Below are 23,266 nucleotides of genomic sequence, written 5' to 3' on the forward strand. Positions count from 1 at the left end.
ATTCAAATCTCAAATTAAATGTTCAAGAGCCCAGCTGTGGCTTTTGCCCAGCTGTGTTTCGAACTTTTTAAAATTCTATTAAAAGTGTATCGGGGACCCTTTCCAGGTAAGCGTCTTTCAAAAGGAGTGTGGCATTTTGAAACGACTTTATGATCAGCTGCATTTTGTTTTGTCTTGATTGCCATCCCAGTGGTTGGGTATGTTTTATCTTACAGTAAAAGAAAAAGAGGGAGAGAGTTAGGAATGTAGACCCACGGAAAGCGCTCCATAAATTATATTGTATTTTATTATCTCAGGGCTTTGAGGGAGGAAAATTGGCTCTTAAGGAAGGTTAAAAAAGCTTTAAAGTGAATTCTCCTGTTTGGCTAAAATTGCTTTTGATTTAATATGATCCATCTGCAATCAGTACCTGGCATACACCCCTCCTCTTCCCTGCTGGCCTTACTGATACCACCACCACCACCACCCTGCCCCCACTTACACCATGGCTCAGTTTGCATTTCCAGGGCCCCCCCCCCCAAAGTAAAGGGCCAAAGTTTTTTAAATATGTGGAAATAAAATGGCTGAAAGAAGATATTTCAAAAAGAATAATGATTTCTGTTTCCAAATACGAGACTGGATGGTGGCACCTGGCCTCTACCTGTCTGTGACCTCCTTGCCTTGCCCCCAGCTGGACCACAGCTCAGAAACATGCCAATACTTTCTCTGGAGGGGCAGCAAACATGTTTAAAGTGTGGTGGGGTTACTATCAGCACAACTGTCCCTGCCAGTGGGTTGCTGTTTCCTTATTCTTTGCCTCGCACACCACAGCCTGCCACATTCAAACCAAAATTAAGAGGAGGGCTGCTTTGCCCAGATATAGTGCAGAATGAGACTGCTCTCTTAGAACAATACCTTCAAGGAAAGAGCCTAACAAGCTTGCTTTTCAGGGGCTGGTGTTGCAATTGTAAAGGTTAGGAATCATGTACTCTTGAAATTACATGTGGACTCACAAGCAGCAATCAAATATTTTAAAAAGAAGGTTGGGGAAATGTAGCTCTGGAAAGTGTGCACCGTTATGAAATAAATAACCCTTTGACAATGAATTTACAAAAAGGCAGCATCTATAGGTAGAGGGTGATTTATTCTTTTTTTAAAAAAAAAAAAAAAACAGGCGAAATGAGGGGAAAGATATTGTTCCTGCAGCTTCAGACAGACGGACTTTAATAACACTTAAGAGAATGATGCGCATTAATGATCTCAGAAAAGCACTTCTTATGCCTCATCCATCATGTGGAGGAGAAAATGAACCCTTCTACAGCATTAGGAATTATTCCAGATCTTGTCAGTAATTCGCACCTTCTCTGTAGCATCCTAACACAAATTTGTGTGTATGAGACACTGACCATTAATCTAAAAAGGATCCCCCCCACCCTTCCCCAGCATGCTGAGAACATATCAGATGTTACATGGAGAAATTTCACATGTGAAATTCACCCTAAACCCAAACGATAGAGAGATATATAAACAGGGAGGATGATTTGTCATATTTAAAACAGCAGCAGAAAAAACAATGCAACAGTCTCTCTTAAAACAGAAAGCTGACATGAACCTGAAATACTAAATCTGTGGCATGTAAATGCCCTGGCTAAGCCTCGTCTTCATACTTTATGCGTTTGTTTGTTTGTTTGGTTGGTTGGTTGGTTGGTTGTTTATATTTAATCTGCAAAGGTTTTGATAGGAACTCTCAGACAAATCCTAGATTACGCATCAACAGCGATGGATCTTTATGAATTGCATTTAAGGAACTTTAGTCACAGTTAAATGAACTGTAGTTTTTAACAATGTTTTCTTTAAATGAAATATTATGCTAATAAAAAATGATAACAACTGAAATATACACTCTAGCATTAGAAGAGTATATAAATATGTACATATAAATTAATGCAATCTTAAGAGAGAGAAAAACCCTCCGAGTACATGCCAATTGATTCTGATCCATGCAACATACAGATCAAAGCAAGCTGGATGTTATGTTAGCCTATGATAAATTAAACCTATTTTTCTACTATAAGTCACAGGCACCAAAGAGATGTACTTGATCACTGAGCAAAAGATACAATTATGAGGTTATTGCAGGAGGATAATTTCTCTCTAGAAATTAAATGGGGGAGAATGTGCGCTCCTAAAAGACAAGGCAAAAACACACAAGCACTTAGAATGTTCTTCTTCATACTCCAAATTTGGTTTACAACCAAAATGGAGTCTGAGATTATATTAGCGTGCTTTCTAACCAACAGATAAAATTATAATTTTCTCTACAATTCAAGTCTTTGGGTGAATACACTTTTCACAAGCCTGAAAATCCCATCTGCTTTGGGGCAGATGAGGTAATGTGCCAATCAAAGGTAGAAATGTCTCTTTGGGGAGCTCAGGTAAGAGATTCAAGGTGTAGGCATGCAAATTCTTCTGAGACTCAAATCCTGGCTGAGTCGGTTAAAGCCCTCAACAAACTCTTTCGAATGAAAAGCTCAGTAAAACCCAAAAAGGCAGCTGCGACAGACAAAAGTGTAGAACATGCACTGGAACTGCGCTGAAGAACCACCTTGCAAGGGAGACATGGCTGATCACAGAAATCACCCACCACCAAAAAATACTGCTACAAGGGGCTGCTGTTCCTTTCCTCCCTGTTCAAAGTCCCCAAAAATGACATCCTAGAGAACTTCGCTTTCCCCTTCGCATCTTTGCACAATACAGAAAAAAATCACAGACTGAGGATGAAATGCAAATTGAGCCTGGACTCATTAATACTGGACAAAACTCCTACTCATTAATACTGTACAAAACAAAGTGAGAATTCTAGGACTATATATGTTTATATATAAAAATCCGTGTTACTGTTTTTTAAAAAATAGATTATTTAAAATAATTTCCTTTGCATCATTCATGTCTAGGAGCAGTAGGGACTGTCCTCCAGTGGATTTAAACAGCTTGCAAAGTCTGGGGGCGAAATGGCTTCCAAGTCATGGTGTCTGAAAATGCTGACAAAGGGCCCTAACAGGAATATCTTTGTATCATAAAATATCTTTTATTTCACTGGGAAATAAACCACATATTATTAACACACAGTGGCTTCGTTAATGATTTCTCTTTAATTCCCATCTATTTATTGGGGAGACATGGATGGAACTAGATTTGGCCCAGAAATTCCCTTCCCAATATAGGCAAAGAAGCTGCCATCCTCAGCAAGTCCAACAAATCACAGACCCCAAATCTGCAAGGGCTGCGCTGCCTCAATGTTTGCTGGCCTCCTCTCCAGCCTTGCCGCTGCCGCTGCCGAGATTAAGACCCAATCTGCTCATCATCAGACACCTCCGGGCTCGGCCATCTAATAGGAACAAATTGGCAATGAGTGCCCAGGCAGGAGACACCAGGCTCCTGATTTGTAGATGGTAACCGAGGCCTAATGATCCCCTTGGGCTGATCAATAACAACAGACCTTATCCCTGCCTTTCTTCTTTTTTGGCACACAAGAGCCAGACCTGGGGAAAGCAGGATGCGGTCCGTGCACAGCACCCCCCAGGTGCACCGAAGGGAGAGCCCAGAGCACCAGAGGCAACTGCTGCAACAGCCAAGCTGGTTCAATGCTCCGCCTGCCTGCTCTTTGCCTGCCTTGACAGGCCCTTCAAGTACCATGCTTAAGCCATGGCGGCACACGAGATAGAAGCCACCTGAGGGGGAATGCATCCCCTGCCACCCAGACCTTGAGCACGGGAGGCAAGGCAAGACTGATCAGGAACACAAGAAATAGGTGGTTGTGTCAAGAAGGCACAGGGGAGAACATGGAGTGGTCGTGCAGGCAGAGAAGTAGCAATTACTAGTTTTAGGGTCAGAAAAATTAGGCTGGTGAGGGGATTTCGGCATGTGCACTGGTCCCTCTTTTACTTCCACAAAAGGTGGTATTTTCTTTTCATTTCTGCTCCCTTCATTGATGGTTAGTCAGCCATTCTTGCTTTTAATTTATCTTAGAACCAGGAGTTCAGCTGGGACTGGTATTTTCCTTTTTCAAAGTGTGGGCGGGGGGTTGAATCCTCCAAAGGAGACAGCAGTGAGAAGGGTTCTCTGGGTCTCTTGCGTGGCTTTAAAATAGATTAAGGGGGGGGGCACACTAGGCAAGGAAGTTTCATCAGGACAGGCAGGAAAAGGGAGGAAGAATCGGGATTCTGTTAGAAGCTCCGAAATCTGCTACAGAGAAAAAAATATTTACTCTTCCAGCTGCATTCCTCCCATTTCCTCCTATTTAATTCTTCTCATAATCGCTGCTTCCTTGCCTTGTTCCCCCTTTTGCAAGTAAAACAGCCTGGAGGCTCAGAAGAAGAGGCTCAGAGCCTGCGCTCGCTCAAACCAGAATTCAGACCCAGCCACTGAGAAGCGCCCGATCCCCACGGCTGCTCCAGGATCTGCTTTGCGAACGGCCTTTTCTTAAAACGTAGCTGAAGAAAGTAGCAAAAGGAACAAAACAGAATTTCAGGGGATGTCAATGAGCAAAAAACAGGCACCCTGCGAAATAAAAGCTGCCTCCTCCTCTAAAAAATGGAACAGGCTTAGTTTTATTTCTTGGAGAATCCAAGCACCCCTAATTCATGAGCAAGCAATGCAGGGCAATCAAGAGGGTGGGGGAGGTGGCAATGTAATTCTCGGGGTGCCAAGTGCCTCAACTTTCTCCCCACCTGGCATTTTAAAGTGACCACCTTTCCCTCCACGCTCCCGAGGAGGGCTGAAATCATCGTCATCATCACCATAAAAAAGATGCCAAACCACCCCCACCTCAATCAACAGCGAAGGGGGGTATTAAAAAGAGGGGGGAGCCGCCTCCTCTGCATCAGATCCTCACCCAGGAGGGATCACAACCACCACCATCACATTTAATTTGTCGCATGATTCTCCTGTCATCTCACTGGCCCTCACACCTCCGCCTCCCCGCACTCCAACATGCAAATGAGCGAATAAACAAACAAACACCCGCTTGCCGCTCTGGCTTTGCAAGGCAGGAGCGCCCTGAGCCGAGCATGGCTGAGCCGAGGACCCTGCAGGGGGGGGAGGGAGGGGCGGGCAGACACGTGTCGGGCAGACCGCCTATTTGCATATTCACATCAGGCCCAGCCGATGAGCGGAGGAGGCGGAGGCGCCCCCTCTCGCGGCTGCTGCCGCCGCCGCTGCCTTACCTCGGCCGGCCGGTCACGCTGCTGCTGCGGCTGCGGCTGCTGCTCCTCTTAAGAGAGGTCGGTGGTCGATCGTGGAGCAAGTGGGAGAGCTGTCGTCCTGCGGGGCTGGCGTGGGCTCCCCTCCTCCTCCTCCTCCTCCCCCTCCAGCTCGGTGGCGGCGGGGAGGGGGAAGCGGGGCTGGGGGGCTTGGGGAGGAGGACAAACAAATAAACAGACCCACGCGCAAGGGACCCCTCTCCATGGCCAGGCAACAGCCGCAGCAGCAGCCTCGGCTGCTTCATCGCCACCAAGTCTACGGCGGGAGGGTGAGGGGGGTGAGAGAAGGCGGGGAGGGTCACGCAGCTTCAGGCTTGGCAAGAAGAAAAGAACCCAAAGCCTCGATTCCGCCTCCCCCCCCCCCCCAAGTGTCGGCCCCACAGTGGGAAGATGCTCATTGTGCATCATGCAACACACACACCACACACCAGTGTGCGTGCGCTCCAGGCTTCCCGGGGCTGGTGCTTGAGACACTCCTGGCTGCCGTCTGGCCAGTTTCTCTGCCAGCCAAGGGTGTTTGACGAAGGGCAAATGTCCCGCTCATATGTCAGCTTCCGCAGTCACAAAGCACATCCTCGGAAGTGGGAAGGAAGAGCTCTGGGCTGCCTGGCTTATGGTAGGGAGAAAGGCAGGCCACTGATTGTTGCTGCCGGCTTGGGAGGGACGGGCATTGGCTGGCTGGCAGCACAGCTCCCTGCCCTGCCATCCGTAGCAGCCGCTCTCGGCCTGGCAGGCGTTTGTAGAGCTGCTGCGCGCAGCAACCTAAGCAAGCGTCCTCGAAGTTGCTTGGAGAGTCCCGTGGCGGGGGGGGGGGGTCGATTTTTCAAAGCAGGACTCTCCCCCAACACCAATGGGAGTGGGCAGAGGGTCAGGCCCCCCTCTGTTTTCTGGGGCAGCCCAAATGGCGCGTCTCTCCCCCCCCCACCTTGTGGGACATGCGAGTGCACCCGGAGCTCTACCAGAGCTCTACCGGGAAGCTTTTCCGCGAGCGATGGGCTGGCAGAGATAGAGTTAAATGCGAGGAGGAGGAGGAGGCGGCAATGTGGGTGGCTCGCAAAGGGTTAAGCTAGGGGAAACAAAGGGCTCTCCTGCCCAGGCCCACAGCAGCAGTTACGGCTCTCCCAGCCCAGAGGGGGAAGCGCCCCACCAGCTACTGGGGTTCCCACATCAGGGACCAGACCCGGAGCCCTGGAGGGCAAGAAGAGCCCAAGAGCAGCCGGGCCTTGACTTTTTGCTTTGGCTGACGCGACCCTTCCCACTGGGAAGGGTCCTCCTGTAACAGACAGCATCCAGGCTGCGAGCCAGGCAAAACACCGTAAAGGCGAGGAGCCTTGCGCAGCAGCCTTGCCACCAGAGGCTTCCCGTTTGGAGGAACAGGCAGGTGGGAGCTACCGGATTTGATCCACTTGTGTGGGGCGGCTGCACGAGGCTGGCTGGGCTCGTGGTTTGGGCGTTGTGTGCGTAAACACAGCCCGCCGCCACCCTGCCTGCAACCCAGCCCGGGCATCCTGGTAGCACAAACTGGCCTTGGCAATTCAGCAGAACGGTGCAGAACACACACACACACACGGGCAGGAAATTAATTTAAACGCTTTCTGTGCCAAAAAGAAATCCGGATCAAAAGGCCCCGGTGACACAACACACAGTTCCTGCTTTAATTCACTCTTGCCTGGGCGGAGGGGGTGCTCCCTTCCCAGCAATTTATGCAGAGTGGAGAGCAGGATCCGGAGGGAGGGAGGGAGCGCATCGCAAATAAAAATAAACTGCTCTGGAAGCAGCAGAGAAAGCGGAGAGACGAGAGGCGCTCGGAACACACTGCCCGCCCCCTGCCTCCCCCTCCCCAAATATAGCCTGGAGACGAGTGACCCTGCTGGGGAGAGATGGAGCCACAGAGGTGACCCAATGCTAAGCAGCCTGTTAGAACTAATCAGGTGTGTTCCTCAGCCACTCCACTGACATTAGGGGCAGGGCGGAAAAGGGGCTCCTTCCTACAGCCCATCCTCGGCTTGAAATTTACTATCCCTTTGCATTATTAAAGAGACAGCTTTGCCTTCCCGACGTGGGGAAAGATTTGGTGATGATAAATAACTGGGCAGGGTGTGTTTGTTTGCTTGCTTAAAAAAAATATAATGTTAGATTTGTTCTCTCTCTGCCATCCTTCTATTAAGATGCCACACATTAAAACATGCTGGGTTAATAGGATGTTTACCATTGGAGCTGTTTTCAGAAATAAAAATCTAGTTTAGAAAAATAACACTCTCCCATTACAAACATAAAAATGAGGGGAAAACATAAAAAAAACCAACCACGATGGCAGGGAAGATATTTGGTCCGCCATGACCTCCCTGCCAATTTGGATACAATAAAGGAACTGGAGGCCCCTCGACTGTCCTCGGGTCCAGTATTGGACCACTTTGACTGGATATCCCCAGCCGATGTGGACAGACTCCTCCGAGCTGGAAAGCCCACCACCTGTCCTCTTGACCCGTGCCCGTCTTGGCTCATTAGAGCGTGTCCAGATGAGGTGCGGGCCCCCCTGGGTGATATCATCAATTTGTCCCTTGGCACCGGGATATTCCCAGGGGAACTGAAGGAGGCAGTGGTGCGTCCGCTCTTAAAGAAAACATCATTAGATCCCTTAGATCTATCCAATTACCGCCCGGTTTCGAATCTTCCATTCCTGGGTAAGGTGATTGAGAGAGCGGTTGCTGAACAGCTTGGTGGTTTCTGGATGAAACATCGGCTCTCGATCCATTCCAGTCCGGCTTCCGCGCTGGTCATGGGACCGAGACGGCTCTGGTCGCCCTAACAGATGATCTCCGCAGGCAGCTGGATTGAGGCGGGTCCGGGCTGCTGATTCTTCTAGACCTGTCAGCAGCCTTCGACATGGTCGATCATGAACTCCTAGACCACCGCCTTGCCGACGTGGGGATCCAGGGCACAGTCCTCCAATGGCTGCGCTCGTTTCTCTCTGGTCGGGGACAGAGGGTGGCGCTTGGGGGGGGAATTGTCATTGCGCCACTCCTTGGTGTGTGGAGTGCCTCAGGGTGCGATTCTCTCCCCGATGCTTTTTAACATCTTTATGCGCCCCCTCGCCCAGCTTGTCCGGAGTTTTGGGCTGGGTTGCCATCAGTATGCCGATGACACCCAACTCTATCTGTTGATGGATGGCCATCCTGACTCGGCCCCAGACACACTGACCAGATGTCTGGAAGCTGTGGCTGGATGGTTACGTGGGAGCCGGTTGAAGTTAAATCCTTCGAAGACAGAGGTCCTCTGGCTGGGACAGAGTGATATGGGATTGAGGGGGCAACTCCCATCTCTTGCGGGGGTGCAATTAGTGCCAGCATCGTCCGTTAAGAGTTTGGATGTAATCTTCGATACCTCCCTCTCTATGGAGGCGCAGATTACAGCTATAACAAAGGCGGCATTTTTTCATCTCCGCCAAGCTAAGCAGTTGGCTCCTTATCTCTCTCACCCTGACCTAGCCACTGTGATCCACGCGACGGTCACCTCCAGACTGGATTATTGTAACTCGCTCTACGTGGGGCTGCCCTTGAGACTGACCCAGAAACTCCAGCGGGTGCAGAATGCCGCGGCGAGACTCCTTATGGGGTCTTCGCTGCGAGATCATATTCATCCAGTACTATACCAGCTGCATTGGCTCCCGGTGGAGTACAGGATCAGGTTTAATGTTTTAACCTTTAAAGCCCTATACGGCCTAGGACCCTCGTACCTACGGGACCGCCTCTCCTGGTATGTCCCACAGAGAAATTTACGGTCTGCAAATAAAAACATCCTGAAGATCCCAGGCCACAGAGAGGTTAGGCTGGCCTCAACTAGAGCCAGGGCTTTCTCGGCCGCGGCTCCAATCTGGTGGAACGCTCTGTCACAAGAGACTAGGGCCCTGCGGGACCTGACATCTTTCCGCAGGGCCTGCAAGACAGAGTTGTTCCACCAGGCCTTTGGTCAGGGCGCAGCCTGACTCCCTCCTCTGGCAACCTGCACAGAGTTTTGCTTAATGGTTGCCATCAACTTGATTTTAATTTGATTTTAATTAATTTTATAATGAATGTTTTTAGAATGTTGGATTATTTTGATTGTTGTTAGCCGCCCTGAGCCCAGCTTCGGCTGGGGAGGGCGGGATATAAATAAAATTTATTATTATTATTATTATAAAGCAAAAACAAGATGAGTATAAAATAGTCCTTGGTGGTGTACACCTGATTAAACCACTGCTCAGAGTGAAATCTCACAAAAGGATTCTGAGGTTTTGTTTCCCCCTCTAATAAAGCGGCTTTCAGGAGGCAGAGGCCTTGCCTGCCTGCCTGCCTTAAGAGGCTCCCAGTACGTTTCCGAGCACAATTCAAAGTGTTGGTGTTGACCTTTAAAGCCCTAAATGGCCTCGGTCCAGTATACCTGAAGGAGCGTCTGCACCCCCACCCTTCAGCCTGGACACTGAGGTCCAGCGCTGAGGGCCTTCTGGTGGTTCCCTCACTGTGAGAAGTGAGGTTACAGGGAACCAGGCAGAGGGTCTTCTCAGTAGTGGCACCTGCCCTGTGGAACGCCCTCCCACCAGATGTCAAGGAAATAAACAACTACCTGACTTTTAGAAGACATCTGAAGGCATCCCTGTATCAGGAAATTTGTTTATGTCTGATGTTTTACAATTTTTAATGTGCTGTAAGCTGCCCAGAGTAGCTGGGGAAACCCAGCTGGATGGGCTGGGAATAATAATAATAATAATAATAATAATAATAATAATAATAATAATATAGTAGGTGGGCAGGTAGAAGGTGAGACTCATATTCATGATTTCACAGGGAGGGCATGTTGTCACCTTCCCTGCCCCCACAGGGGACATCTTGGGTCCATGATGCCCACCCAGATGTGCCTCCCTCTTTTCACCCCCCCCTTCCTCTGCTCCAAATGCTGCTGCCACACTTTAGTAGGAAAGGGCTCCTGTGCACTTCGACTGGGGCAAGAAAAGTCATAATAGCAATAATGGTTTTAAAATAGTGGCTGGCATATGCTGGGCCATGCTGGGCTGAGTGCATGATGGGTTGTTTTTGTTTGTTTGTTTACTTTCACCCTGGTCCCCCACCCTCACATCATTCCAGAAGGCCCCTTGAGCCTCAGAATGCATTTCAAGTGACGACAGCAAGTGGGAAGGGGGAGCCAAAATGTCCTCACGCAACCCACAGCTCTTTGGACCCAGTGCATGGAAAAGTGAGAATGATATAGCAGCTTAAAGATGCAAAGAGAAAATGCCTCATAATGTTGTAATAAAAATTTCATCCGACAGTTTCTGGGACAGCAAGGCTGGTGGTTGCACCACCACTGGGAAACCTCTTGCAAAGAGCCAGCACCTCTGTGAGCACAACGTATCAGGGAAACCCAGAATGCCTCTAGAGCCCAAACAGCATGAAAAATAAATCAAAGGTCTCTCGCTTCCACATCAGAAAGATCCCAGGGAATCTGGGGTGTGATGGTCCTGTTCCATTGGGTGTTCTTGCACTAAGGCAGCCTTCCCCATCCTGGTGCCCTCCAGCTGTGTTGGACTGCAACTCCCATCAGGTTGGAGCACCATATGACCCTGCTGGCTGGGGCTGATGTTAGCTGTAGTCCAAAAGATCTGGAGGGCACCTCGTTGGGGGAGGCTGGTCTAAAGTCTCCTGGATCAAATGCTGGCATCTTCCAGACATCTGAGCAGTCACTTGGGAGTGCAGGGCTCTTTGGTGCCCTGAAGCAACACCCTGCAGCTTCATGCCCAGCATCACCTTGCAAGGGATTGCGGCAGCAGGAGGCACCTCTCGAGAGAAGGGAGAGGGCCTGCATATCCCAAAGGAAAGCACACTGCCCCCTCCTGCCTTCTCGCTGCAACCTGGGCATGCCAAAGTGAATGTTTAATGTCCATTTACAAGCCATGGAAAGCAATGTTTAAAGAGGCCCTCTGGAGACACAATTATGGTCACGCTAATGAAATCTCCTTGCTCTAATAAGGCGTCATAACTTAGACATGAAAATAATGCTGCTCCTTCAAGGGTACTACAATCCTGCCTCCAGTAGCTCACCCATCCATCTCATTGAAGGGTCTGGGCCCAGAGTTCCTTGGCAGGCGAGGCATGAAAACCAGAACTTGCTAACCTCCACGTAACAGTCGGCAGGTTGCACACCTAAATGTCAGTGCAACAAATATGATCTATTGCTCTCTCAGGATGTACCTCTTGCCTCCCAACTGGCAACTAGACAATGCTCATGGTGGGCCGGATTTGGCCCATGGACTGCCATTTGCTGATCTGCTTGGGGGCTTCCCATTGCGGCAAATGGTCGGCCACTGAAAACTGAGTGTTCGGCTAGATGTGCCTTTAGCTCTCCTGAGGTGTTGGTCTCCACCCTAGGATGCATAGCAGAAGATTCACAGTTGACACTTAAGAGACCAGAACATAAGGCTTTTAAGGCAGCAAACAGACCTTCCTAATGGCATGTGAGCTCTCCTTGCTACAGAGGAATGAGCCAGTCTTGTGGGAAGCACTAGTGGGTTTTTCAGGCTGGGCCTGAGTGTGGCATCTGTGACACCTCCACCTTCTTTTCCTGGCCTGTGAGGGTCTCAGTTCAGTACCTTGTTTATTTGATTATATGTTGTTCTTATATACAACTAATAAAATATTTTTAAAAAGAAAGAAAGAAAATGGCTGTGCGCTGTATTTCTGTAAAATAAAGCATGTGTTTTCATTCAAAATACCTCTTGGAAACAAAGAAAAAAAAAACCCTAACAAAATAAGGCAAAGTGGGGGAGAAACCAGAAACAGGAAATAATACATTTTACCCAGCCAGCTTTGTTGTATAATTCAATTTCTTTAATGAACTTACAGCCCGCTGAACCTAGGGCCTTTTGTCTCATAATGGGAGGGGCTTCATTTGAGAGCACACAACACACAAACCCAGTTCAATTTCTGGTGTCCTGTCAATCTACTTACAAAGCATTTTGGAAAGTATGTGAAAATGAGGGTCAGGGTTTTAAACGAGCTGAGAATGGAATATTTTACTTACACATTGCCATCAATGGCAAGAGTGGCATTTCAAAATTTCCCCATCCTTTGCTGCTAAAGTGAGAAATCTGTCTCAGGGCAGAGAGAAAGAGAGAACCAAGGCCCAAATGCATGAGCCACACCATGCCATGAGAATGGTGGCTGTAGCTAATTTGGCTCATCAGGCAGCCTGCAATATTGTGCTGAGAATTCAGTTTGAAAGCCACATCTGGACAGTCATGTCCAACTCTGATTTCACTGATGTATAATTTTTTTAGGAAAGTCAATTTGACTAAAACAGAACACAGAGGGTAGATGTTTTAAGACCAACCGTCAATTTTATCCAATAAAATGCTTGGCACCAAACTTCCATTGTGAACTTAATAATAAAAACCCAGCCCTCCGTTGCTATCAGATTCTGGTTTGACGCGGCTTTCATAAGGGTCTGAACTCCTGCTTTGAAGTGAGGAGTGGTGGGTTTCTCCAACACGTCCTGCTACAACATATGTTGGATTTCTGCCATCTACAGGATGTTCTGGGTTGTTTTGGTGATGGGTTTCATTTCCATTTGGTTCTGGGCTGCATCCCATGTATATGTTTTTAACTGGTCCCGCAAAACATCTGTGGCATTTCTCAAGTCAGACTCCCAAGCAGACCAGGCTGCTGTTGCCACATGTTGATAGAACAGCACACTGACAGTCTGCAATCCAATGCTCTGTGTTGGCCCTTTGCCTCCCAGCTTGACACATGGCCAATGCATGCATGCATTTCAAAGCCCCTAGAAGTGCTAAGTTGGGGTGATGAAGGTGGGAGGGGGAGGACGGTTCAGGCAATGTCTCAAGGCAGGCTAAAGTAGCCCAGTCTGCACAGAGCAGAGAGACTAGAGGCAGCAGGTAATATGGGATCCTATTGGCTCCCAAGGTCACTGATCTTGCTGGGATTCGACACTGAAGTCTCTGCACTGCAGCCTTCCTGTGCCAGAGAGCATTAGAGGTCAAACTAGAGCTTTCTATGGCCTGCAGGTTGCCTGGTGGTGGGTGACACAGGAAGGACAGTGCCTGGGCTATGTCCAGAGCCTTCAAGTCAAGGTCCCAGTTGTCCTGCAGGGGACAATGTGATGGTGACTGCCGTAGAAGACAGAGAGATGTCAAAGAGATGGAATCAGTCCTTTGTTCCAGGATCTAATCTCGCCTCTCTGGCATCCCAGGATGAACAGACTTTGCAAAGAGCCTCCTTGAAAATCAAACCCCCATAACCACCACCCCCCAAACGGACACTTAACAACAGCCGGTGGGGGGCTGAAATCCAACCTCTGCTGTACTGGGAAATGTGTGAGCAACCCACGGAGTCCCTCCCTTCAAACTCTCTTTCTCTTTCGCTCTCTCCTTGGGTGGTTTGATTATGAGGACGCGCAAACCCTGTCAGACATGCGCCAGCATCCAACAGGTCACCTCTTTATTAATGCAGAACAGCCTGATCTCTTTAGCCCGGAGAGTGGAAATTAGTGATGATCAAAAGGTGAGGTTATTAAGCTGTTCTCCGCATGTCACACACAAAACTCATTTCTGAGTTGTTTTCCACTCAGCCTTTGTTTTCCCCCTACTGTGGCAGCGAGGAAAAGGAAAGGCTTCTTCATCACACGCCCTCGGCTAGCAGTAATAATACCTACCTAGGTGTCTTCTTAGCACAGAGGAACATGGGTTGGCCTCCCTTCTTTTTATTTCATGAGACTGAAGTCCATGGCAACTGTGGGAAAACAGAAGGCTCTTATTAACGGACTCAACTTTCCCTATTTCAACGGGAATTATTGTTTTTTTGCAGGGAGCGCCACACTGCCCCCACCTCAAACCAAGCAGTACCCCAGGGGCTTCAGGAAGGTCTTCCCTGCCAACTGAGCTCAGGGATGGGGGAGCCACATTGTGTGAAGCACACTGCAGGCCAGCACCTGCAGTGAAATCTGCTAAGATGATGGCTCCTTGCTCCACTGCAGGGCCTCAGTTGGGTCCTTCTTGAATGGACAAAGAGTAGATAGGGCACAATGAGGGCTCCCTAGCTGTATGCTGTATGTTGCTGCATCTCCCCTTCATGGTAGGGGATCTCCTCGGGAACCTTTCTTCATCCAATGACTCCATCAACACCCCATTAAACTACCAGTACTTTGGACTGCGGTTCCCACTGCCCTGCATATATTCCCACACAACTAACCTGGTCAAGCATATTGTTTCTTGTTTCAATTTCTTAAAAATGGGAGGGGGGCGTACACCGTGCAGATGAGCAGAAAGGACTTTCCATTCTTTTCCCCCTCTGGCATCTCTGGGTTCTCCAACTATCCACTGCAGTCCAGCTCATGTGCTTGTGGCTGGCATAGAGGAGGGTCTCTGTCTGCACTGCATCTTCCTCCCTGCTCCAATCACCACCGAAGCACTAATGTGGGTATCACCATCCCACTAGAGGCTGCAGGACAAGATGCCTCCTCCTTTGTAGCCTCTCTCAGGAAAGTTTTCCTGGCAAATTAAATGCCTCGGGTGCATTTGGCTTCCCCTTCTCTGAGATGTAAAGCAAAAGCGAACACAGAGCGGCTCTTTCTCGTGGCCATTCTGCTGATTTAGTGAGGCAACCACCTGGATAATTTATCTTGAAATATTTCCTCTTTGGTGGGGGGGTGATAGTGGAAAAAAATAATTGAGGGGGGAGGTGGTGGAGGAAGAAGAGGGCCTTTAAAAACAGATTTTACTGTCCCAGGGAGAGCATGACAGCAACAATTTACAATTTTCTGCCATCCAATTCTCTCAGCCTCCCTCCGTGTGTGTGTGTGTGTGTGTGTGTGTGTGTGTGTGTGTGCGCGTGCCTAGCCCCCTCCCTCCCTCCCTTCTTGCCTGCCTGCCTGCCTCTCCCCCCATCTATCCTCCATTTCCTGATAACTTCTCATCATGCTAGTTCATGCCTAATATAAAATGGTGGTGCACAGAGAAGTAGAGAAAAGGGAAGAAAAGAGAGAGAGAGAGAGAAATGGGGTTGGGGTGGGGAGAGAGAGGACATGATGATTGGGAGGGCAGGCGAAAAAAGAAAGATTGAGAGAGGCAAGGAGAATGTCAGAGCCCAAGTCTGGCATTTGCCTATTTAAATTCAATCATGCAGCCCTCGCTGGGCTGAGAAATAGATGGCCTGTATTATGAATTTCTGATCAGACGACTGATAGGTTATGAGAGGGGACGTAATCCCATTGAGGGAGCCTTTTTCTCCGCGCAAGGGCAAGCAATAACTGCCCTTCAGAGACAGCTCTCTGCTTTGCCCTTTGTATAATTTCCCTTCTTTCCCTTTTTCCGTTAAAAGTCCAAATAAGTCCCTTTTTATGATTATAAATACATCTTAAAGGATTCCCCAGGCCTGACTCTGTGCCTCTGCAAATCAGAAGCGATAAAAGGGGACAGTTTGGTTTCTTTTAAAACCTCATTAGAATTCTTGCCTCTCCTGGCTCATTTTGTACCAACATGGTGATCTGAAAAGAAAGTGAAAGCAAGGAAGGCACCTCCATGGAGGGGGGGGCCTCTCAGTACCTGCCGGGGTTTTCCCCTCATGGTCACATTTCTTTTCCTTTCGCATTGCATGTTTACAGACTAAAGAGAAATCCCCCTCCCACACATACAACACACCCCCAACCCAAACAACATGCATAATATTTGCATGCCACAGAAACAACATCCCAATTATGCAGGTTTTTTGTATATGCACACACCTGCCTATCACCCATCGTGCCTTTCAAATATTAATTACAGGCCATCAATTATGATACCTCTTGGTGTTGAAAGGTTTTCATTATCAACACCCATTGAAAATGTCAGTTCAAAAGTATTATGAGCACTTTGATTTTATTTCTAGGAGTCAAGCCCTAACGATGATTGCCTTCCTCTTAAAGAGAAGAAAAAGAGGCAGAGGCAGCTATGGATCTGCAATTTGGAGTATATTGCCAATGCTGCAGCAAATCTGAAATAGTGCCTAATCTCAGCTGATGAGCAGAGCAAGGAGTCACCAGTGGGGAGCTGGATCTGATTCCAGAATTAGGTTAGGAAAGCAGAAAGCAGGGAAGAAGCCCAACCTGGCAGAGGAAGACCGCTCTTTGGGAAATAATCAAAGGAGGGAAAGAAAGGCAGCTCTAGCAGTACGGAGCCTTTGGTGATGAGCAGGGATGCCGTAGAATATTTCAGCTCTGCAGGAGACTTGAGTGGAAGGCCTGGCCTTGGCTAGAGGCTCAGCCTGGGAAATACGCTAGGCAAGACCTGCCCCAGACCAACACACTGTCATTCTTCACAGCAAACACATCAAAGCTTCCACTTCAGACCTCTATTGACCTTAACCTGGTGACAATCTGGCCGGGGAGCGCATTTGTCTGTCGAACCCAAGAGTAGATTTTCACTTTCATGGTTTCTCCCCACATCCCACCCCAGTTTTGCTTCATGATTTTTAAGCTGCTGAGCAAGATCATTCTGACCTGTCCAATTCCCATCTCCCATTTCTGGCCAGTTTCTCTGACATTGTATGAGAATGTGTGTTACGTTTGCCAATAATCACAACCGAGTCACTTGGATTTGTTGCTAATTCCAATCATTGATCTGATGGGGAAATGTGAAAGTGAGCCACTTTGGCCAACTTCTCACCAGGAGGATTTTGAACATGAGAGCTAATGAGACAAACCTTTCCTCAATCATCAGGCACAGCTGCCTTCCTGGGCCAGTTCCTCCACCACCACCTGCTTCTGCTTAGCTATCCTGGGCCTGGACAGGCTGCGGTTGCAATATTTAATCTTATTCACTGATGAAATTTCATTTCCAAAATGCCCATTGCCCAGTTCTGGGAGAGGGAGAAGACACCCAAAATAGCTAATAAAGGTCCAGAACTTCCCTTGCTCAAAACAGTTTACATAAGAGGTACACACACACACGCACACACCAAAAACCCAATTCTTTTCTTTTCTTTTTGTAATTGATCATTTAATTTTCAAGACGAAAGCCTCAGTGTGAGAAACATTCGGGAGCATTTTTTCACAGGTCTCTGTGGAAATGCTGCCACCACACTGCTCAAGGTGGAAACTGCACCCGCTGCTGGTCCAAAGGCTTGTGAAGAAGTCATACATCACCGGAGGCCGCCAAGATGCACTGTACATCATTTTGCTACACCTGGGGTGATGAATGAGAGGCACAAAGCAGATCCTGGGAAGTGGTTTTTTTTTTTTAATGGAACAACTATCTCATTTTGCTACAACTGGACCAGGACCATTCCAGATGTGAAGCATCTCTAGCTCCCATTAAGAGCAGCACAAACACACTGTAGGTCATTTTGCTAGCCCTGAATGTGAGAATGAGATAGTGAACACCCAAGAAATCCTGCAAGGCAGAGAGTTCTGAAAACCAGCTGTTCTGGACTACGCCTAGACCAGAAAGGCAGAGCACCGGATGTGAGATTCAGAGTGGGCATGTCACAATTCCTGGTTGCCCATGGTAGAGAAATAAGCCCTCAACCTGTTTAAAAATAACACGTACCATTACAAATAAAGACCCTGCAACTTCTGGTTTAGCTTTGTGGCATGGTGAACTCAAACAGAAGCAGCAAGGAGGCAAGCGCTGTGCTGTTGCCTCTCCAAATCTGGCATCCGACCTGTGTTTCTGCTCCAGAGAATCATGTTTTGCATTCCTGTGTAGGAAAGTCCATGATAAAAGGCCAGGAACTGGATGCTGCACTTTCAGTAGGGATGTAAGAAGGCCGTGATTTCTGTCTTGTCCTACTTTTATCAGACGCTGTTCCTGTTCCACTCCAGTGTGGCTTCTGCTGAAACCTGCATCATTCGCCTCACTATCCACTCTGGCTGAAATAAACGTACTTAATTATGTACTATAATCAATTTCAGTGCATTTCAATGGAAGGGAAGCATCAAAAACAATGCAGAAAATAACTTAATTATTTACATAGCGTTTGGAGACTAAATAAAGGAATTATACTGCTTGCATTCTCTTGCACGATTTCTGTTCTTGGCTTCTGACAAACATGTGAATTTCAGCTCAGCTCCTGTTTCTGATGGAATTTCCCAACATCTATAGTTTTCAGAAAGTTAAGCATATGTTCATAAATACCGTCCCAGTTTGGAAGCATGTTCTCCCTGACAGAAGAGGCAAGCAACTATTTCCTTCCTTCCTATTTGTATAACGGGGCAAAAATAGGCTTTATTTCACCTGGGTCAAAGACCCAGGTTGGTACACCCACCCCATGCGCATTTGCAAATGCACACAGAGGATGGGAGCTTCAATGGCGCTCCTCTGGAAGCTTCACCTGGGGCAAAAAACCCCAGCTCCCCCAGCCCCCCAGTAGCTACGGCTCTGTGTATGAAATATCACAAGGTGATATACAGATTAAAAAACCCAGTTTTACAATACAAACACATCAGTAAGAGCTTTGAAAGTCAAAGCCTAGATAAAAGTCCAATTCCTTTTGGATAGACATATATTTGGTGAGAGTCAGGCATCCTCATTTTAATTTGGAAGCACCATTTGGATCAGAAAACCTTCCCAGCCACTCTCTAGAAGCAAACAGCACACACACACACCCCGACACACCGCTATTACTTCCTGTTTCTACTGTATAATTTTTAATTCCTCCCCAGTCTCTCCGGGATTTGAAATTGTTTTTATATAGGAAGTTATATAATACATAATAATTATATAACACATTATATATGAAATTATATATAATACAGAAACATCAACAATTTAAACATATGTATATTTGTGTGTGTGATTTTTTTATTAAATCACTTTGAGATGTTTTACAGGAAGTGATTCATAAATGGAATTAAGTAAACAACAGAAATCAAGTGTAACATTAGTCGTAGAGTTCAATATTAATGGGATCTTTGTGTTTATGTGCTCAGGTGGTCTTAGCACATCCTTGAACCCCTTCCCAGATGATTCATACTGAGGTTTATTTTTATTATGCCTAAGTGGAAAGGTGCTGAATTATGATCAACTGACCAGGTTTCATTTCTTTGTAAAATTCACTCCCCAAAAATCCTGAACTGCATTATCCCAGTTTACACATCTCCCTCTTCTCCAGTGAAGCTAATTTGTAAATAAAATTATTCAATAATAGAGATAGCTTACATTTGAATCCAGCCTTCAGGGTGCTTTGGACTATCGCTCCCATCAGTCCTTGCCTGGGAATTATAGTGCAAATCATCTGGAGGGCACCAGGTTGAAAAAGGCTGGTGTATTTAGAATGGTGCCACTTAGAATTAGGTACACTTAGAAATGCTTTAGGATCTGTCATGAAAGAAAGTTGAAGAAACTGAGCTATTTTCAGCACTACAAAGCACTAAAGAGAAATACCTTCTCTCAGGGGATTTTATTCTTGGTTACCTTTTTGCTTTTAATTACTCTAAATAGCGCTTGTCCCATTTCTTTGTCTTTTTGCCAAGTTCTGACGGAAGAACCACTGACTGGTTAAATTAGCAGGGAATGGGGGATTCACTGCCTAATTTTAATATAACTATCACTATATATAGTTTTTGTTTATATTACATATATTTAAAGCTGGGAGTCATCCCTGCAAAGTAGAAAAGAACGTTAAAAACACAGGATCCCTACCCTTCAGCCAAACACTGAGGGATGCTTGCAGACAGAGGTTCTGGAAGTGTAAAATATCCTCAAGCGGCTTCCCTCCACCCCAACACCCAGAAGCTCTAGTGGTTTGGCAAGCGTAGGTTGTACACTGATGTGGGCGCCACCCACCACTAGGAGGTACCACTTTTTTAAGTCACTTCCTGTCCCACTTCCTGTATTGGCTGTCTAGTAGATAGAGAAACTCCTAAATGGAAACAGCTGCCCACATGTGCAGTCCCTGTTTTAAGGGAAACATTCTCGGAATGCACTAAATTATAGCCAGTCATCAGAGCCAATGATACATTAAGGCTTTGGGAAGAAGAAAAATTAAAAGCCTACGTTATATGTGTTTTCTAATCAGATTCTCCTCTTTTACAAGATAATGTGATCTCTCTCCCTGCCCTCGACTCTTTCTGCATCAATTATTTGTGTGTGTCACATTCATTTTGTGACCCAATGCTTCTACCCAAATAGAAAGAGCCCAACTGTAAAATGTCCACAATGGTTTTAAGAGATGTTTAATAGGATGCATTAACAATGAGAACCCTTCCTTCAGATATTTGTATTGCTCAGGTGCAATCCGGATTTCCCTCATTTATAAATGAGATGCCTCCTACCCTTGGAGGCCCGACTAAGTGAAGGCCCTCACGGCTAATGGGCCTCTCCAAAGTGCTTCCGAGGACAAGGAGAGACACGGGTGGATCCCCCAATGCAATATGCATGAGCGAAGTAGATGCATAATGAGGAGCCCTCTTAAATCCAGGAGCCAAGCCCTGCCTGTTTAATAAATCTCACCAGCCCTCCACTATTAGACAGGGGATTAAAACTAATCTATCAATCCCAAAACCAAGCATAGAGTGGATTAAAATGCAAAACATACGAGAGTATGAAGACGCCTAATGCTAAATAACAAACATTTCAATCACAGAAATCATTTTTATCTTCTTGTTTATGCTAAGTAGATACTATTAGACTTAATGTCTGTATTAACACAAGTGGGGGAAAGAAGCAGTTTTAAGGAGACCAAAATACTTGACTGATGCTGCCTGGGTTAGGCATCTCAAGCAGAAGCAGCTCTACCTCAGAAGGGAAGGAATGTGCCTGCTCAGAATCATTGTTTACTCCTTCAGCTCAGCTGCACTTGCCCTTCCTCCATTTTGTTTGTTTTAACTTGCTGCCCTGCACCCCCATAGAGCCTTAACAAAGAAAACCAGACTGAAGTCAGGAGATGCCAACTTATCATTTCTGGTGGTTTGACCCCATCCCGGGACTGTTATGAGCAGGATTCCTGCATCACAGGGGTTGGACTAGATGACCCTTGGTGTACCTTTCAGCACTATAATTACCGGTATATGATTCTGTGGTTTCAATATTTGAGCGCCTTAAGACCTTTGTTGTCACATGGGTCACATGGCACAGATCCCTCAGTTTGGCTTGTCAACAGAGAACATCCTTTTCAGAAGATGCAATAAATGGAATTGTGGCGATAGGGGTGTGTGGCTCACGAAGCAGAATGGCTAAGTGACATTATCATAGCCCAGTTCTCCTTGTCAAGGCCAGTCCAGTGCCTTTACGGCAGCTAAAATGCTTCGCTATCCAAATGGCATCTTGGGTGCCACTGGCTTCCCATGCAGCTCTGCCCAACTGCATGGTAAACCTCCTTGCCAGTTCTGCATGCCCCACCTCTGATTCTGCTATGGAGATCTTTACCGCGTAATCAGGTGAAAAAAATTGGTGGCAACGGAATAACTTTTGTTTGCTTTCATACAATGGGAATCAAATAAAAGGGAAGGTCATTGTTAGTTTTGAGCTGCTTATTTGGGTGTATGCATTTTATACGGAATGTGTGTGTGTGTGTGTGTGTGTGTGTGTGTGTGCTTTAGCATACCAGAATGCTCCTCATACACAATGGACTGCCTACTGGAAATACATGGTTTATAGGCCAAATGAGTTCTGGGGGAAATTGCGGCTTCTGCATGTTCAATGTTATTCATTGCAAAGCCATGATTGACAAGACCTCTTGGAGGCTTCTTAGACTGTGTTTCTTGCATGGCAGGGGGAGGGTGACCTCTCTCCACCTTTCCTTTCTACTTTGCCACTGTCACACAATGAGTGCGGGCAATTCTTTAGGATGCCACACAAACCACCATTATTCTGAGACATCTTGGCTTCGGGGCCAAAACTAAGAACAGTATGTTGAGTGCCAATGGAGCCGAGAGCCTCCATCACAAATGGGTGCTTTTCCGCACTGCCCTAGACCAAGCCTGAGTGATAGTACAGTGCCTAGTCTGTCCCCTGCGTTTTAATGTCACTGAGCTGAGGACAAAGGGGGGCTAATGCAGCCCCGCCATGTTGTTCAGAGATCAGAAGGAGAAGTGTGCAGAGGTTTATAAGATTAATTCTTATCTCCCTGGGCACTGGGTCAAGGCAAGTCAGAATTGTCACTCAACCAACTCTGTGGATAATCTGCTTTTATTATTTGCAATCACACTAAGTGTCTGCCAGCCATACTATGCAGACTAACTTATTGGGGGAAATTATGTGCAGGGCTTGATTGGGGAAGAGACTGAAATATAAATCTGGCTGGGAGGTGGGGGTGGGGGGAAGCACCCCTGCAGATTTTGCGCCTCTTCTCACTGCACAGAAGCCTTCCCTATCCAGGTGCAGCTGAGGAAGTGTTTCAAAAGGAGGTAAAGTAGCCAGCATCATATGTTGTTCAGCTCTGAATGCCAATGAAGAGTCTGGCGTTCTGCTTGGAACACAGCCTCTGTTAGGTCAAAATTTTTGCTTTTGAGTCTCTGACGAAAGGTTGCTTCATTTTGGGAACAGGAGGGCTTGTGATTACTGGACAGACACGACCTCCAAAACTGCCTCCTGGATTGCAGAATCCACTCTCACCTCTCTTCCAGTGACGGATAACATGGCAGGAGATTTTGCTTGCCTTGATTAATTTCAGAGTATCTCAGAGTATCTCAGAGAAGCTGCATAATCCCTAAAATAGCGTAGGAAAGGACTGGGAGAGAGGGCTGGTAATAAGAGCAGGCTGTAATGGAGAAGAGGCTTCTCTGCCGATGACAGAGCAGCCCCCAAATGAGGCTTGCACGGAGCACAAAAGGGGGCTTCTTCTTTCGCACGGTACTTATTTGTCTTATGGGAGTTTGAGGCGCACACAAGAAAACCTTCCTAATGGGCAGAGAAACAGGAAAAGGGAAATTCTCGGTTCTCCCAGATCACAATGGCTTTTTATTTATACAAGCTCTGAATATGGAGGAGGCTGAAATTTACGATGGTGCTTGGACAGACGAGAATGGCAAATGATGGATGAGGAGATTCCCTTATTAAAGTGTCA

At 47.1% G+C, this 23,266-nt stretch overlaps 1 protein-coding gene across 1 annotated transcript in view; it reads left to right on the plus strand.

The window, feature by feature from the left end:
• Nucleotides 1-486: 486 nt before the first annotated feature.
• The window catches only part of NQO1 (NAD(P)H quinone dehydrogenase 1), a 178,243-nt gene continuing 155,463 nt past the window's right edge, over nucleotides 487-23,266 (plus strand). The window contains exon 1 of the mRNA XM_083626373.1: nucleotides 487-490. The gene's annotated coding sequence lies outside the window, so the exon portion shown is untranslated. The remainder of the gene's footprint in view (nucleotides 491-23,266) is intronic.

This window comes from Podarcis filfolensis, assembly GCF_964270895.1.
Source record: "Podarcis filfolensis genome assembly, chromosome: 8".
NCBI lineage: Eukaryota > Metazoa > Chordata > Lepidosauria > Squamata > Lacertidae > Podarcis > Podarcis filfolensis.